General features: G+C 38.5%; 1 protein-coding gene across 7 annotated transcripts in view; it reads left to right on the top strand.

Moving 5' to 3' along the window:
- Positions 1 to 18,293, top strand: part of Stox2 (storkhead box 2) — a 215,355-nt gene that overhangs the window by 91,204 nt on the left and 105,858 nt on the right. For 2 of the 7 annotated variants that reach the window (XM_063234683.1, XM_063234682.1), the window contains one exon: positions 1 to 18,293. This exon is cut by the window's left edge; it is cut by the window's right edge and continues 3,769 nt beyond it. The exons of the other annotated variants lie outside the window; for them this stretch is intronic. The gene's annotated coding sequence lies outside the window, so the exon portion shown is untranslated. 7 annotated transcript variants of the gene reach the window in all.

Genomic DNA, 18,293 nt, shown 5'->3' with positions numbered 1-18,293 from the left:
TGCCAGCTTACCACAAGGAAAAGTTTCCGCTGCCAAACAAGAACTTGGTGCATTGTTGGGCTATCTCTTGCTTATGTTTTTCTTTCCTTAATGAACATAGCTTTGGTATAAGAGTATGAAAAATTATTGTCTTCATCAACACTGCTATGATTTGAATCGTGTCATCCACAAATTCATATGTTGAAGTCCTAAAACACATAGCTCTTATTTGGTCATAGGATTGTTGTAATTGATTAAGATGAAGCCATAGGGGAGGATGACAGTATGACTAATGTCCTTATAAAAGGGGACATTTGAAGAGAGATACTCACATAGGAATAACACCAGATGAGGATGAGGGTGATAAAGCAGAAGCAATATTTCTGGCAGAATCTGGAAGACAGGCATGGAATAGATTTTCCTTCATAGTCCTCAAAGGAAACCAGCTCTACTGACACCTTGATCTTGAACTAAATTTCTTTAACTTATCCAATTTGTGGGTTTTGTTACAGCAGTTCTAGCAAACTAATATGAATACTTTAAACAAGCAGAAAAAGACAAAAACAGTAAGCAAGCTGAGTTTCATTAACTTGAGCCCTCCATGAAGGTGGCTTTTCCTTTTGCTAATGTTGTATCACTGGAAATCAGAGGACCCAGGCTCTGAAAGGGCCTTGGCCAGGCCCTGTGTAGGAACTTCAGGAGCTCCTGCAGGTCACAGTCTGGTCACTTTGGCTCTTCTCCACACTCTTTTCCATTGGGCTCTAGGGTCCTTCACAAAGGAGAAATCCCAGGGACAGTCTGCTGCTCTCAGCCTGATAGTTGCTCTCTGTTTCCCCATCTATTTTAATCTTCCCGTTTGGAGAGCTACGCAGGCTGCTTGCTTTCAGCATTCCCAGCCTGGAAGTGAAGTTACCACCCGCTCTGACAGAAGAAACTGCCCGAATCTTAGATTTATCTTTCTCTGTAGCCCCATAAATGCTCTGACCCTCTGCCTTATGTTGAGATGCCATTATTTTATGCCTTACTGTCTGGTGCCTGTTTTGTTTACACAATGAGGTGAGTCAACAGTTAGAGCTTAGGTGGGGCCAGGGAAGCCAAGGATTGGAGCAGGCTGAGGTTGGGGTGACAGGGAGCCTCAGAAGTGCCTGAACATGAAGAGGAGAAACACAAGCTTACCACAAAGCAAGACTGGTTCATACGGACAAAAAGCAGAGACCTAGGAAAAGAGAGACAACCAGTTAGGACTGCTCCTATGGGCCTAGGAACCCTAACCCTAACCCTAACCCTAACCCTAACCCTAACCCTAACCCTAACCCTAACCCTAACCCTAAGGGAAAGCACCTAGAGCAGACAGTCTCTGGACGGTGGCCTGGTGAGGCGGTGGTGGAAAGAGGAATCAGATTCTTTGTGCTGTTGTGAGAATATTAAGAGGGCAGAAAAACTGTGTTCTCTGGGTGTATATGTGTATTTCTGTTAATGTTCTCTATTTTTTCTTTCTTTTGGTGAATTTTATGTTTGATTTTTAGGGGATTATTCCTGGCTAAAGGTTAAAAAAAAAAGAGCTGTTTGTTGTTATTTCTAACAATATAACATATAACATATATCCTGAAAAACTCTCAGATTAAGAAAATAAATTTCCAAGTGAAATATTATATGGTATTTTTTTTTGATCCTCCTATCTCATAAAATACAAATTCAGCCCTGTCTAACTTTCAATACCATTAAGCCAGCAAATAAACTTAAGGGAGCAGGTTTGTTTTTGTTGAATAAGAAAACTGATAATGTTTGATGAAACAAGGACTACTTAAAAGAACGAGATCAAGAAGAAAGTAAAATGAAGAAAGAAAGGGAAAAGGAAGAGGAGGAAGGAAGGGAGAGAAGAAAGCCAACAAAAATCTTAGACAGTTGTTACCTGTGAGCCAGTGTGTATTGTTGAATCACTCCAAGGTCTTTGTATGGAGAAAGGGAATAATAGATTATGAAATTAAGAATGCTTGTCAGGACAATCATTGAAAAAGCAGAAAGAGAGAGAGAAACAGGTGAAAGTAAGGAAAAGAGAAGAGGGCTTAAATTATTCAGTGTGGCAAAGCTTTTTAAACTTACCAAGGGTTAACTACCCGATTTGGTGGTCAGAAATATGTTCAGTTGTGGACCTGGTATAGCATTTTAATTTAATAATTAATTTAACATTCACTGAGTATTAATTAGTTACCAGCCATTCAGTATTCTAAGCTCTTTCTGAGAATGGCCCTTAATCCGGAGAAAACCAGAATGGGTTGATGCTTTTGTCTTCTGATGGAGAAAAGTGAGTGGTTAGGATCTGTCCAGGGCTATGTGGCTGGGGGGCAGAGAGGCTGGATCCTGACACCCACAGGGCTATCCAGATGCTGTCTTTAACCTGGAAGGTGTATGTCTTTGGCAGAATTGTTACAAGGAAACCCTTGCCTTAGCAGTCTTCTGGAGGTGTCTACAAGTGGGTTGGGTCCCTCTGAGATAAGTTTAAAGCCTCACTCTCCTCTAATTCTCCTGCCTCAGGCCTGGGAGCCCCTCCTGGAGCCCTGCTGGAGAGCACACCTCTACAGAGCTGCCCATTCGCAGTGCAGCTCTTGAACCTGATCTCAGAAACTCAGACAAGTGCATAAAATTACTTCCTGTTAATTGTTCACATTCTCTTGTCTAGGCTGCGGTGGTGTGGGGCAGTAGTTTGTAGAGATGCAAGCAAGTTAAGCAAACTGATTATTCTTCATGTCATAATAGATTCATAATTAGGGCATATTTAGCTTCTCATCCAAGGCAATTGTTTTTTACTTGCTACAAAATCTACATTAAATATATCACATCTGCAATTGTTACCTGTTCATTACCACATAGGTGGTGATTTCCTGAATATTGATTTGTCAATATCAACTTTGGATGAATTTTTTTATACCTATGCTGAAATAGTTTAGGTTTAAAAATGTAGCATGACTCTGGCCATGGACATGTGTAGAGCCAAGAAGCCAGATCAGATACCTTCTAGAAATTAAGCTCTTAAGTTTTTGAAACAAAATTGGGTTCCACCAAATTTTTGGATTTAACTTTTCTCTATGGATGTATCTCTTTATCGTGGCTTCTAATTCAGGTTTGGACTTACTTTAGAATACTTTCCTTCCTTTCTATGAGAAGTCACCGAAGTAGGTAGGAAGCTGTCTTCTTACTGGCGCAGATGCAGGATCACGTGGAAACCTGTTCCCGTGCTGACACTAGGTGTGGATTGCAGATCAGGTCTAGTTTGCCTTCTGAAGCATGTTCACCTGAGAGGTGTCAGGACTTGCCCCTCTCCTCCACTGCCAGAGTCTGCAGCTTGGTGGACTGCAGGAAGCTGCTGGTCTCTGTGGAACCCTACTCGTGCACTCCCTGTGGGGAACAGGAAAGCAAAGAGAGTCCAGGAAATGCATTTCATGTTCTTGTTACTGGAAGCATTTGCCTTCATGTGCAATTGCCTGAGTGCGCCAGCCACCCAGGCTGCATGCCTGCTTCCTCCCCCCCTCCCTCCTCCTTTGTCTCTCTCTCTTCTTTCTCATTCCTTTCTTCCTCCGTTCCTTCCTCTCTGCCTGCATGCTTCTGTTTTTCTTTCTTTCTTTCTTTCTTTCTTTCTTTCTTTCTTTCTTTCTTTCTTTCTTTTCTTTTCTTTCTTTCTTTCTTTTTTTCTTTCTTTCTTTCTTTTTCTGTCTTTTTCTGTCTCTGTAAATGTCATCACAGTGGAATTAATTCAGTATATGTCTGCCTTCAAAAAACTTCTTGCCACAGATCTTTGAGTCTTTGCCCTCCTACTCAGGAATGAGAGACTAGCACTAAGATTTTGTATTTAAAAATATCTGATTCTATTCTTTTTTTTTTAGTTATTTGTTTCTTTTATAGAATAAAATATACTTTCAAACTGGCTTCTCGTTACTGGCTGCTCATATGTCCCTGTTTGCGTGGCAGATCTCCATGCATTTCCCACTTTTGTGCTGGCAAGGACACTGCTGTCTATGTGGCTCTGTAGCTTCTGGTCAGAAAGGCAAAAACTACCCTAGAAATGACAGGAGCCCAACCCATAGTAGAAGCTAGTATGAAAAAGACAGACAACAGTACGGAGAATGGAAATTGAACCTGGAGATTTGATGAGACAGAGTTTTGTTCCAAAGTCTCAAGCTAATTTAGAAAAAAGACCTTACCTGGCTTAAGCATTTTTGTCCTGATACAATTAAGAGCATTCTTAAAAAATATCTTTGCTGAATAACAAGTCATATAATAATCCGAAAAAAATTTGTAGGGGCTGGGGATTTAGCTCAGTGGCATAAGCACGTGCCTTGCAAGCAGGTAGTTGTGAGTTTGATCCCTGGTATCCATACAAAAAAAAAAAATGTGAAAACTGCTAGTTTGTAGTTAGTTACCCTTCTATTTTAGTTAGAAACATAAGTTCCACAGCACCTTTAACATACCAATGATTAATAATAGGAAGGTTTAAGCCAGTTATCCATAAGTCTGATTTTTTAAACTGCTAAATTTTGAAGCAACGCTTTAAAAAATTCAAATGGTCTTAAAAGAGATTAATTCTAGTAGTCTGGGAAGCTGAGAAGGGAGAATTTCAAATTTGAACCCAGTCTGGGCAATTTATTATTGAAAGTGTTAGTAATAATTAAATGGCATTACACAAAAGTCTTATAATCCCTGGAGGTAAAAAAGTTATTTTTAAACGTACTGGAAATTAAACATTTGGAGGCTTTTTCTATAATTTGATAAAACAAGAAATATTTGAGCTTTGCTTTTTGATATCTGATTTTAATTGTTCATGTATCTTGTTTCTTTAAATTGTAGGACACTTGATCTTGGCAAAAGGATCACCCTTTAAAATCCGTTTGTGTTATGGTATGGTTTTTCATTGGTTTGGGAGCAGCTCTGTGGTGATCTGCACACAGAGTTAAGAAAAGAAAACTTCAAGATTGATTAGTTTGAAGGTGGCATGTAGATTTAACTCTCAATCTCATGTACCATCTGTATAAATGATCTAGGAAAGTCATTTGAGCTATCTTAATAATTTTGTCTTTTAGTTTATCTGTACATGTGTTCATAGGAGCATTAAGAAAACAACTAAAAACTTGGGGTCTTTTTTAGTGATACAAAGGTTTATATGGATTTCATTCAGACTACATGAACAATGAATAAGCAAAACCCTAAACCTAATGACTGTTCTTACCAGGTATTATAGTGGGAGTAGGCCGGGGGAAGAAAAAGAATTCTGGAGTAGGAATTCTAAGAATGGAATTCTATTTCTTTAGTCTTTGTATGACTTTGGGAAAATTGTCTCTGAACCCTTTAATTATTTTACCTTTAATTCTAAAAACAACCCTGCCTTGCTCATGAGACTCAATAAGCTGTCAAGTTCTGCATTATTTTGGCTCATGGTTTTGGAAGATCCAGTCCATGATAAATTGGCCTCATTTCTTTTGGGGCCAGTGGTGCCATAGCACAGCATGGTGGGAGAACATGGTAGTGCAAAACTGAACTCATGGCCAAGAAGTAACAGAGAAGGAGTCTGAGATACCATAGTCTCCTTGGGGGCTTGCCCTCAGTAAGTGAAGACCTTTCACTTGGCTCTACCTTTTAAAGGTGTCACCTCCCAATAGCACCTCTCTGTGGACCAGGCCTTAACACATGGATCTTCTGGGACATTTAAATTCCAAACTATTGTAGCAAGTTCAATTCAAACAAAAGCCACTCCTTCTTCTTCCTTAAATATAAGAATTGTTACCTATTTATTAGTGGATATGCAGGATATAAAGGAAAACAAAATAGATATAATATTTGTTCCTTTGTAATCCTACATCTGCTTTATACATGCATAAACATTTGATGTGCCTCTGATAGGAACACAGTCCTGCAGAGGGTCCAAAATTAGTGTATTGTAGCACATATTTATTAAAGGCCTACTTTTTTAAAGGTACTAGGTATGAAATGATTAAGTGAAATCTTCTCTGGCCACTCCAGTTTTTACTAGAAGTACCCAATCTCCATCAAATGGCATTATTTTCAGTCTGAGAAAATAGTATGGTTTTCTTCCATTACACATATCACCATTTTTACTCTATAGACAATGTGCTAAATCATGTTCTTGTTGTTTATTGTTATCTCCTTTCATAAGATTTTGTTTGTGTTGTTTTGTTTTTAAATTTTTGTATCCCACTACCTGCCACCATTGTTACTTCATAGTGAGTGCTCTGTGAACATTTGTTCAGTACACAACGTAGCCATTGCTTGCAAGGAGCTCACAAGCCAGGGAAGCAGGCAGACATTATGTGTAACACTGCCTTTTATGATGGTGAACTGATAGGAAGGACAGTTATTGTTATCTAACCAGAAAACAGGGTGGCTTCCAACTGTAGTGAAATATAAGAAAAAGAGAGGGCAATGGAAGGTCATCAGAGTTTTGAAGGTGAAGGAGAGTTTCCTAGGAGGCCCAAGAGGCCATTGACATCCTATGCAATAGGAAATGGAATTTTTGAGGAATGTGCATAATTTTGTAGTATTTTGTATACATGACAATGAGTGCCCAAGGTTTTTGGACATGAAGAGAAAATGTGTAGAGTTGTATTGATAGTGATCTGTAAATAAAAAAATGCAAATGCAATAAAGTTTTAAAAATTGCTGCTGGTCCTGGCTGAGTGTGTCAGGTGGCTGTGTATTCCTTGGCGGGGGGGGGGGGGCAGTCTGGAAGTCCCACCAGGTGGAAGCCATTTCTGTGTGCTCAACACTGTCTTTTACTTTGGTATTGCGCTCCCTATTGTGCTCATTAAGTGGATCTACAGCTCTGTGACCTTCATGCTTTTGTGATGAGAGCAGGAGTAACCATGAAAATGTTTTCTCCCACAAAAAAGTCCACTGATTATGTTGTGGCAAAATATGTCAAGGATTTGATTAACACAAGATAAAGTATGCATTTTCTTTAGAACATGATGACAGTGACATTTTTGCTCACTTTTTTGGTATACAGTGAGGTTGGTACTGACCACAGTCATCGGAGGAACCCACCAATATTGTGGTTTGAATGTTTGGGATTAGTTGAATGAGCAGTGTGAAGAAGCTCATAGAGTTATCAAGGCAAAAATCATGCTCTGCCCCCTGAAGCTTGGCAATAGAAATAAAAGCCAATCACTGTTGTTTATGTAATATAAACCAGATATGTACATGGAAATTTAAAAAATTTACTTAGGAAAAATTAAAATTGTTAGCCATGTGAGTGAGGTGACTAAATTTCTGCTTCATCTTTCAGTTTGTGAAGTTTGGTTTCATTCAAAAGTGTGTTGGATTTCATGAGAGGAAGCTTGGTCTTTGTCCACTTGGGTTTCAGACAAAGTTGGGCCTTTCTGAGTATCCTTAGTTGTACCTGGCTTTGAAAATGACCATATTTTGGTGCTGTCCTTGTCTACCTGAAGCCTTGTGGGAATAACATCAGATCCTACAAGTGAACAAATGTAGGTGTAGCACATGCTACGTGTTAGAATGAGGCATTTTGAAATGGGAAATACAAAGCTGGATTTATGGACTGAACGATGGGTCATGGTGAACTGATTTCTTTGAGTTAGATGAACATCTTACTTAGGAGTTTTTGTGATATTTCTGAAAATATTTCAACCCTCTTCAGTTAAGATTCAAAAGCTTGTGAACAGACCCTCAAGGATGTTTTCCAAAGAAGGGATAGCTAGTATTGAATCAAAACAGCACATGTAGAATAAAAGCAGAATCTGAGGTTCAATTGTAAAAACAAGCCAATAATGGACAGAAGTAGGCTGTTCACTGTCAGTGCTCAACCTGGTCAGAGAAAAGGGTTGTCTTTTTCATTATCTCCAGCTGCATTTCTACCTAAATTGGGGCTTCTGTGGCTGGTTAATATAAAAACTGAGGCATGCAATCATTGTATTACAGTCTGATCTTTCATTAAACTATTTAATATTTAACCAAATTACTGATGCTAAAGTTCCATTTTTTAATTGAAAGCTTATTTTGAAGTAAGCAGTTTAACAAATTACATTCATTTGCATGATTACATGCAGTTAATCATATTTTAATTTTAAATTTTGTAAGAGTTTTATTTCATTGACTTTTTCATGTTACTTTTATGTATCCTTGGCCAGTGGCAGTGGTTTTCTGTTTATGTCCTCCTTATCCTTCCCTAGTGCCTTGCCTGAGACTTTGGGATACAAGAAGGCAATAGAAACACAGAGTAAATGATGGATCAAGTGGAGTGATGCGTATGTCTGGATGCAGAGGAAGCAGGTGGGAATGAGTCCCAGTTCTTGCCTTGGGAGTCTGCATGGATGGGATCCTAGTCAGCATGTCTAAAAATGTATACCAAGACCTCAGAAGTTGGGAGAGTGAGGATAAAAATGATTAATTTTGTGTAAATGGGCGGCTTGAGTTTGATCATCATCCAGAGAGTATATTCAACTGATAGGAAATAAGGATATGGAGCTACAGGGGAAAGGGTGGGGTAGTGAGAGGTATTTGGAAATCATTCCCTTACTGGCTTTAAACAAAGAACACAGATAGTGAGGTTGTGAATGCAAAGTAAGGGTGATTGGAGATGAAATGCATAGAGCACCCAGCTCAAATTAGTCAGAAAGATACAGTCAAAAGCAGGAGAGCTAGTGGAGAGTGAAGAGAAATGGGAAGAGGGAGAAATTTTAAGGAGTAGGCAACTGAATGTGGTGGATTGAAAACTGGTGGTCAACTTAAACACCAGCCAAACTGAGTCATTGTGGTGCAGAGTGTAGATGGCCCACCTGAGGATTGTTGCCAGCGTAAAAAGGAGACCTGGAGAGGAAGAGTTGTTGTTTGGTGCTGTTGGTTCTTCTGGTGCTGTTGGCCCGCCTGGAGGAGCTTGCTGAGCTTCTTCCCTGATATAAGTTTGGCCATTCTTATTGTCAGAAGAGCTTGGAACCTTTCGCTAAGAATAGCTGTAGTTCACTTTGAGGGAGCTCTGGTTCTTACTCTGAGCATCACTTCCTGGCTTTGGAGTGGAAGATATGTGCTGTTCAGTCTCCTGATACAAACTTTGCTGTTCTCATTGTTGGAGGAGCTCGGGACCTTGTTGTGGCTGAGGATGGCTGTGGTACTTTTCAGGGGAGCTCTAGTTCTCTGAGTGCTGCTTCCAGGCTCCAGTGCACCCGTAGCCTACTGGCACAGATCCTTCATCCCATTAGTACAGACTTTCTAGCTTCCACTGCTGACCTTGGGGCTTTCCCAGCATGAATCCATGAACCAGGCTTGCATACTTCATTGTCATGGGCTCTAGGCCTCCAGTTTGACTCTTTGGGAAGGGGGGGTGTGTGTGTCATAGGCTCTAGGTCTTCAGCTAGATTCATGCAGGACATTGCTGTGGGATCCAGGCCCTAGACTGGATTTCTTGGATTATAGTATGTGGACAGATTTCCTGCACTTTTTGTGTTTAACTCTTTGGGTGACTATTATAAAATAGTACTAATGTGACCTGTATGTAATTGTTTTCCTTGCAAACAACAAAGTACAATAATAAATAAGGACAGAAGTATTGAATGGATTTGTCAAGTTATGGTAACGTGAATAAAAATGTGTGCATATAAAACTAGGAATTGCTTAACACTGAAAAGTATTATAAGAGCAAGGGCCAAAATAGGCAGCATCAGTAATAAGTACCACTACTAATATGTATTACAAAGTTCAGGAAAAGAAGATCTGAAATTTAAATGACCTCCTAGTTTCTGTGTGAAGAGTCACCACTCCACACAGACTGGTGACCTCTTTGACTCTGTGACTTCTCTCCTCTCCTTCCTCTCTTCTAGTGTGATCATTTATTAAGTTCTGCAGGCTCTCCTTTGGCAATGCTTCCTGTCTACTCTCTACTTTCTCAGCTGGAGTCCAGATTCAAACTTGCATCATCTAAGTTGCATCACTTTGTTTTCTAGGTCATTCTTTACACTATGTCTTGGAAAACAGTTCTGTTCATAACTTGTAGGGTAAATACCGTAAAATTAATGCATTTTAAGTGTTCAGTTAGGTGTGTTCTAATAAATGTATACAATTGTGCATCCATTACCGCAATTCAGTTTTACATTTTCTTCACCCCAGAGTTCCCTCATGACTGCAGCCAGCTCCCACTGGATTGAGGTTTTAAATGCTTGTCCAATTACTATGTCTCTGTTTCGTTCAATATTCAGTCTGCCCCTTTTCCTTTTGAATTATGCCCTAATTGAAGGCTTCAATGTGAGAAAGAATAATACTGTAAAATAATGTCTCCTGATGTTTTAGAAGCCATTGAGAATGATAGGCTATTTTTCTTGTGCAAAACCAAAACAAAACACCCCTTTCTCCTCCTCATAGTAAGCTGTAGACTGAAGAGTATGAGCATGGCCTCTGGACATGCTGTGCTTGAAAGCCATGCAGCCTTAGAAGACACAAAAGAAAAACCTGGCTCAGCAGCATGCAAGAGTCCCCAACTGGCCACCATGCCCTCTTTCACTATTGCTGATAAGTTTTTCATTTGCCAATTTATTTTATTTTTTTAATTTTACTTTATTTATTGATTGGCTGTAGTTTTGGGGATGAACCCAGGAGCTCGGGCATCCTAGGCAGGCACTCTATTGCTGAGCTATACCTTCAATCCTTACTTGCTGTTTTTAATCTCCAAAGCAGTATTTAAATTTCACAAGGTGTCATAGATCTTATCCCTCTCACTACCTCCCTCTTTTCTGCAGTTTTTCTCACTGAGCCCTGGTGTGGGGGAATCTGTGCCAGTCCTGAAGCACGGAGAGGGAAACTTCCTTCCTCTAATGCGGAGGAGATTCAGGGATTGCTGTGTATCCAACATGGTTGGTATTTACCAGTCAGTCCTGAGAGAAGACTGCAGCTAAGCCTCGGGACTATGGATGATTCCAGGCTGAGCACAGGATAGCTCCTTTTTTTTTTTTTTTAGGTCACAGGTCACAGGTCACAGATCACAGGTCATGGGTCTGAAAGCATGACACACTTACAGTTATCTTTACCCATCTGGAAATGTTTTAAGGACCAGATTGACCAACAAGGCACAAATTGCCATTTTTGAAATTTGGCAGATGGGATTTGACCAAATGTGAAGTTTAAGTTTGATTTTGGTCTTTAAATAGAATAATAAAAATTTAGATTTAATTTAGCTTTAAAAATTATTGGTATGTTTAGTAATAGTATATTAATATTAAGAGGAATGTGCTTTTCATTTTAAAATGTGGCATTTGTTATCATAAAATTTAGCAATAATGTTGGTGTGTATAAAATTAAGAAGAAACTTTTCTATATTAGGGCTTTTAAAATTTTCATGCAGGCTTGAATGACCCACTTTCTAGGAAAAGTTGGGTGGAACCTGACTATGCTAGTTAGACTTTGAACTAGATTTATATTTATGACCTGCTATTAGGCTTCACTTCCAGCTATAAAAAAGAAGACGTGGGCTACCATCCTTTGCAAGCAAGGCTGGAAAGCATAATTCATCCTCCATCTAGTACACATTCAAAACCACTTCTTGACTGTGACTCTGTTCCTTGGACTTTACTCTTCTTATTTGTCTAATTCTGCTGAAAGTTACCCAACACAAAATTTACCATCCTTGTCATAGTTTGGTGGTACTATGTACATTTTCACTGTGTAACCACAGCACCGTGCATCTCCAGTACTTTCTCATTGTTCAAAACCTGTATTTTGTAGTCATCAAGGGCCAACTCCTCCAGCTCCTGGTCACCACCATTCTTTTTTGTGTCTCTGATTTTGGCTACTTTGGTTCTCTCATATAAGAGAAATCACATGATGCTTGTTGTGACTGACTGGCTTATTTCACCTAGCTGAAAATCTTTAAGGTATATCCGCTTTGTAGCATGTGAAGAATTTCCTTCCTTCTGAAGTTTGAATAATATTCTATTTATTTTTATCCATTCATCTTATACATTTTTATCCATCCACTCATGTATACTTGGGTTGTTTCACCATTTAAAAAAATCTATTCTTGATTTCTACTGAGTGTCATAGATCCCAAACACACTCTAGCTGGACAAGCTTTTGTTTTTTTCTAGATTGTTTTAAACCCAGCTTGTGCATACTGTGTATTTCCACTTTCTAACTCAACAGACCCATAGTGTCAATGTTACTAACTTGAGGCACTTCTGAAACTCACTAGAATTTGGTCTGTTTTATTGTATGGTACTGTGTATACTTTTCATTGCCATGATCAAATATCTGAAGAAAATTTTCAACCTCAAGGAGGAAAGATGTATCTTGGCTCACAGTTTCAGACCGTGATGACTTGGTTTAGTTGTTTCTGGCCTGTGAGGATACAGAGCATCATGATGTAGGGCACGACAGAGGAAAGATGGCAGCCATTAAACAGAGTAACAGCAGAAGTGTCCATTAGCAGGATGTGCTCTTCAAAGGCACTCTCACCCTGACCTCCTTCCTTAAACTGTGTCCCTCTTCTGATAGCCTCCTTATAGCACATTCACCTATGAACTAACCCCCTCCCTCCAATCCAGTCACCTCTCTAGATTCCACCTCTGAACTTCTACTGTGGAGATCAGGTCTTCAATACATGAGTCCTTGTGCTGCTTCATATTTAAACCACAAACAGGGTACAAAACGGGTCTCTCATGGGTGACCAAAAAAGACCTAGAAATGATTTCAGTTTTTAAAATACTCCTCCCTCTTTAGTGAGCAGTGCTAAAGGAACTGGCTATTGTTCACTGATGTCTTTTATTTGCTAGCATTGAATTGAATCATTTAAATGTTTACATCAAAGCCTCACCACAACTTTTTTTTTTTTTTGTACTGGGGATCAAACTCAGGACATCATGCTTGCCTAGCAGGCGCTTGTGCCGCTGAGCTAAATCCCTGACCTACAACAACTTTTTAAGAGAGGTGTTATTGCCATTACAGTTGAATGGAATGGCACTCAGAAACTGGTTTTATGCAGAAGCTATGAACTTTGGTTTCACTTGGCATCCCCAGAGCTTTCTGCCCTCTGATCCCCTAACCATGATTAGTCTGGACTGGTAGATGGATGCCCATTTGTGCCAACCTGCCCATCAACAGTCCTCCAGAAGACTTGGGTACCTCACTAGTTACTTCCCCTTGGCCAATGCCTCCATTCTTGAACATTGTTGCTTTGGGGAGCAGAGTTCATTAATAGCCATTGTTCCTTACTGCACTATCAGAGAGAGACAGAAGTGATAATGATCATACTGGCAACGTAAAGAGAAAATCAGCTGCGATGAATGACAGGGATGGAAAGAGCAGTATATATACATTTCTATCATGCTCCAGTGTTCTCTTAAACGCATTTTACCCTGTGGATGCTTCATCATTCACCTGTCTAGATCTATTTTCCAAAATGTGGTCCAGCTACAAGTGGTTCTGTGATCAGTTTTATTAGCATTTTGGGGTAGGTTTACAATATGTATTAGCACACTAAGGTTCTGAATACATTTTCAAAATTGCTTGAAAATGGAACCTTCTTTTCAAGTAACATCTACTGACAAGTCTTGGGCAAGTCATCCTGGGAACATATCATGGGAAGGTGCATTTAAATGCCAGTAGTGTGACCACAGTCAGGTGCACACATTGGGGATCCACACAAGTGCAGGGCATCTTCTCAGAAAGACTCCAAGTGCTGGAACTTTCTAGGATGAAGCTGTAGCCAGAAGTTGAGATGCTTGGTTAAGGAAGTTAAAAACTTGTCTTCTAGATACGCCTTGGTCAGTTACCTTAGCAGCTATTTTAGGATATCCTAGGCTAGTAACGGTGAACATTTTAGAGCTTCCAATGATACAGAGTGTGTGTGACACAAGTTTGCCACCACTGTTCTTGGCCATAGCATGAACATATGTATATACACATGAGTATATGAGTATAGATGTGCATTTTTCAAGAAGTTCTCCCGATTTTCATAAATATATGTGAATAAATATATATATATATATATATGAATTTTTTTCAAGGTACTCAACACATCTAATAAGTTAAACTATTCATGTTCAGGAAGAAGTGAAGGATAAAGTATCAGATTCATAATTCTGATTTTTATTTAAGGAATATTTGAATCACAAAGTTCCATGTATACATAAATACATATACACCTAGTTCCTTACTGCCATGCTTTGGGGGTAAAAAGAGGTCAAGTACAATCTTGGCTGAAGTTTCAGTAGAATGTCCCTGAAAATTCCAATTTGATGAATCTAAACACTAACTGAAGTTGTCAGTATGCTATCGTATCAGTGGACTCCTTTGTATGATTGGTGTTGTGTGTTTGGGAGGTCCTGGGTTGAAATGTGTCTTCCCTGCGCTCTGCTCTGTTACTTATTAGGTTACCATGCTTATGTTTATTTTTCACTTGCCAGTCTTTACTTCATTCACTCTAGGAGTGTTTTTCTCATGTATTTTATTCTTTAGTCTACTGTCAATGTAGGCTTTTAAGAGTCAGGAGTGGACTTTCTTGTTTATAGACACTTAGGTCTTTAATTAATGTTTAATATACTAACAATGCAGATTCAAACATGAAGCTTTCCTTTACTGGTCAGCTTTCCTTTACTATAATAAAATACATCGGGTAATCAATTTAAAAAGAGAAAAGGTTTATACTAGTTTTGGAGGCTTTAGCCTGTGGTTAGCTGCTCTCATTGCTTTAGGGTCGGTGGTGCGGCAGCTCATCTCTGCAGGAGTGCATGGCAGAGGAAACCTGATTATCTCATAACCTGGACATGAAAGGAGAGAGAAAGAGGCTAAGATCCTGTTAACTCATTCAAAGTCACTTCTTCAGTGGCCTCAGACTTCCCACTAGGTCTCACCTCTGAAAAGTTTTTATCCTTAGTGCAAATAGTGCAAAATGGGAGATTAAACCCTTCTACAGAGGCATTTGGGAAGCTTTCCAGATCCAAGCTGTGTCACTAGAGACACAAATCTCCCAAAGTTTTTATATTCAATTTATTTTTGTTTATAAATTTGCTATTTTTAAAATAACAAAATTAAAAACTATAATTCTTGGGGTTTTGCAAAACATTCGATCAACCCAAATTGAAGACTAAATTCACTTATTTAGAAACCCAATGAAACATGTTCTGTTGCATACTTAAATTACATCTGTAAATTTGGTATATTTAGTTTTTAAAAATTGATTACATTTTTTATTGAAGTAAAACACACATAAAATATCTTGGCCAATGTTAAGTATATAATTCAGTGAAATGTCACAATGTCAACATTCAACAGCATCATCTATCTCTATAGCTCTGTTTTGTAAAGTTGAAATTCTCTACCTAGCCCCCACCTAGCCCCAACAAACATCATCCTACTGTTAATCTCTCATTATTTTGACTATTCTAGGTACTTCATATATGTAATACCATATAGTACTCATGTTTTTGTGACTGACATTTCATTTATCATAATGTCCTCAAGAATCATCCATGTTGTATCGTAAGTCCGAATCTCCTTCCTCTTAAAGGCTGAATGACATGCCATGGTACATGTATACTACGCCTAGTTTCTCCACTCATCCACTGATGAACACTCAAGTTGCTTTCATATTGTAGCTATTGTGAATAATGCCATTATAAAAGTTAACATATAAATATTTCTTTTTTCAGCTTTAAGAGAATAAAACCAAACTAAACAGAATAAAGCCAATCAAAACAAAACAGTGGAAGTGATACAGGATTTGAAAACAAGATAACATGAAATCAACAATGGCTGCCATGTCTCGTTATCTTCAAAATAGCTGCCCAAACCATCAGACATAATAAAAACAAATAAAATACCAGAATAAAGCCAATCAAAACAAAACAAGATAATAGGAAATCAACAGTGGCAACAATAATATCTTGTTATCTTTGAAATAGCTGTCCATGCCATTAGATATAATAAAATCAAACCAAGCAAAACAGAATAAAATCAATCAAAACAATGAAAATGATATAGGACTTTAAAACAAAATAACAATGGCTACCACCTTCCCTTTTTAGATTGTTTTTCCCCCTTTCACAATATCTATTGTACATTTTGGACCCCACTAACTCCTTCAGTTTTTTATACTAGGGAAACAACACAATGTTTACCTATGTGAGCCCAAATCATTTCACTCAAGAACATGATCACAAGTTGCATCCATATACCTGTAAGATTATCCTTCTTTATAGTTGAGTAGCTTTCCACTGTATAAAAATGCCATATCTTTCTTATCCATTTTGTGGTTGATAGGCTACCCTTGTCTGATTCCCTGACACATAGAACATTGTTACTGTCCTTTGACTTTCTATATGAATTATAGGTTTTGTTTATTGGTCATGAATTCCTTCAGTTGTTCTTTGTCATCAAAGTATCATTAATTTTGAAAGATAGTTTTGCAGAGTACATCAGTCTGAGTTGGAAGTTGTTTTATTTCAGGACTTGAAATACTTCACTCCAACTTCTTCTTGACCTGATGGTTTGTGTTGAGAAGTCTGTCATGATTCTGATGGGTTTCTTTTATAGGTGATCTGTTTCTTTTCTCTAACAGCCTTTAATATTCTGTTCTTGTGCTGCATTTCTGGGCTCTTGATTATTATATGTCTGGAGGTAGATTTATTTTGGTTATGGTTCTTTGGAGTGCTATATGCCTCATTTATCTGTATGTCAGGTCCTTTTCTCATGCTTGTGAAGTTTTCGGCAATTACTTCTGTAAATAGTCTCATTTTGTCATTTTGTGTTGATGCCTGCTTTTTAGCTGATACCTATCATTCTTAAATTATTTTTCTTTGCATTGTCTTGCAGCTGTTGAATTTTATTTCCTGGTTCCTTGTTAAGAGGTCTTTCCTTTCATGATTGCTAGCTGCCATCTTGTCTTCAAGATCTGAAAGTCTATCTTCAGTTTCTTTTAAGCAGTTTTGTCAGCTTTTGATGGAGTTTTTAATTTCCTGGTTATCTCTTTGAGTCTGTTTCATGCATTCCAATTCTATGTTGTTCATTCCTTTTTTCCTATGCTCTTTTTTAAAAATCTATGTCTTTAGACATGCTCAGCAACTCTTTTATTATGCTTGTCATTTCTTCTGTTACCAGAGATATTATTTCTGACATGATTGCTTTTACAGCCTCATGAGGTAATTCCCTTACTTCAGTTGCCATCATCTCAGACATTTCAAGTGTGTGACTTCCACTTTCTTTCAAGTTAAGTCTCCTGGACTTGTTCTGTTTGGGCTACAGGTCAGAGAATGCCTTTTGTTCCTTTGTCTTGACATTTTCCTGGGTTTCTCTGGATGAGTGGGTTGTAGGGTCCCGGGTACTTCCCACATTGGCTACCTGTCCACAGTGTGGGCTTATGGGTCAGGCACTTGGGTTTCTCCCAACCCAGGTTCCCCAGGAGGCTGTGGAGTGTGGAGTGGGCTTCTCCAGACACTTGCAGCTTCTCCATGGCATGGCTGGCTGGTTCTCTGTCTGCACTGGCTACCCACAGGAGAGTCCTGACGATGGCCCATGTGTGCACAGGGGCTGGGCTGGCTACCTCACCCTGCCTGTGGTGGTTACCTGTGGGAGAGTCCTAATGGCAGCTTCTATAGATATCTCTTTGATACCTTAATTCAGTTCTTTTAGGTACATATCCAGAAGTGGAATTGTTGGATCATACAGTAACTATATTTTTCATTTTTTGAGGAATCACTATACTTTTTTCCACAGTGGTTGTGTTATTTTGCCTTCTTGCCAATCATGTACCAGGACTCCAATTTCTCTATACTACTGTCAACATTTAGTATTTTATAGCTTTCCCTGGGTGTGAGTTGGTTCTTTGACCATTTTTGAATTGTGTTATTTATTTAGGATTTTTGTTATTGTTTTGAATTTAAGGAGTTTCATATGTACTCTATACTTCATTCCTTTATTAGAATTATGATCTATAAATATTTGCTACCATCTTCTGGTTTTCCTTATTCACTGTTTGTTGACAGTGTCTTTTGATGCACAAAATTTGAAATTTTTAATTAAACTCAAACTCATCTATTTTTTCTTTTTCTTTTGATGTTATACCATATCTTTGGTATGTTTAATTTTTAAAAAGTGGTTGATGTATCTAACTGGTTTTTCTTCATATCTTCCCATTTACATAATAAGTCTCAGTTTGTCATATAATACATGCTAGGCTTTGCAAAACACCAGAGCTACAGTGAAGACTAAAATAAGAAATGAGCAATAGTGACTAGAACAGAGGGTTTTCAACCTCATAAGAGTTTACATTTTATAATTTAAAATTTAGCTGTTTTAAATCTAATGTA

The sequence above is a fragment of the Cavia porcellus genome, unplaced genomic scaffold, assembly GCF_034190915.1.
Source record: "Cavia porcellus strain 051 isolate PalLab524CR breed Dunkin Hartley unplaced genomic scaffold, mCavPor4.1 scaffold_24, whole genome shotgun sequence".
Classification (NCBI taxonomy): domain Eukaryota; kingdom Metazoa; phylum Chordata; class Mammalia; order Rodentia; family Caviidae; genus Cavia; species Cavia porcellus.
The sequence above is the reverse complement of the archived record's forward strand: the minus strand, read 5'-3'. Positions and strand labels throughout refer to the sequence as shown.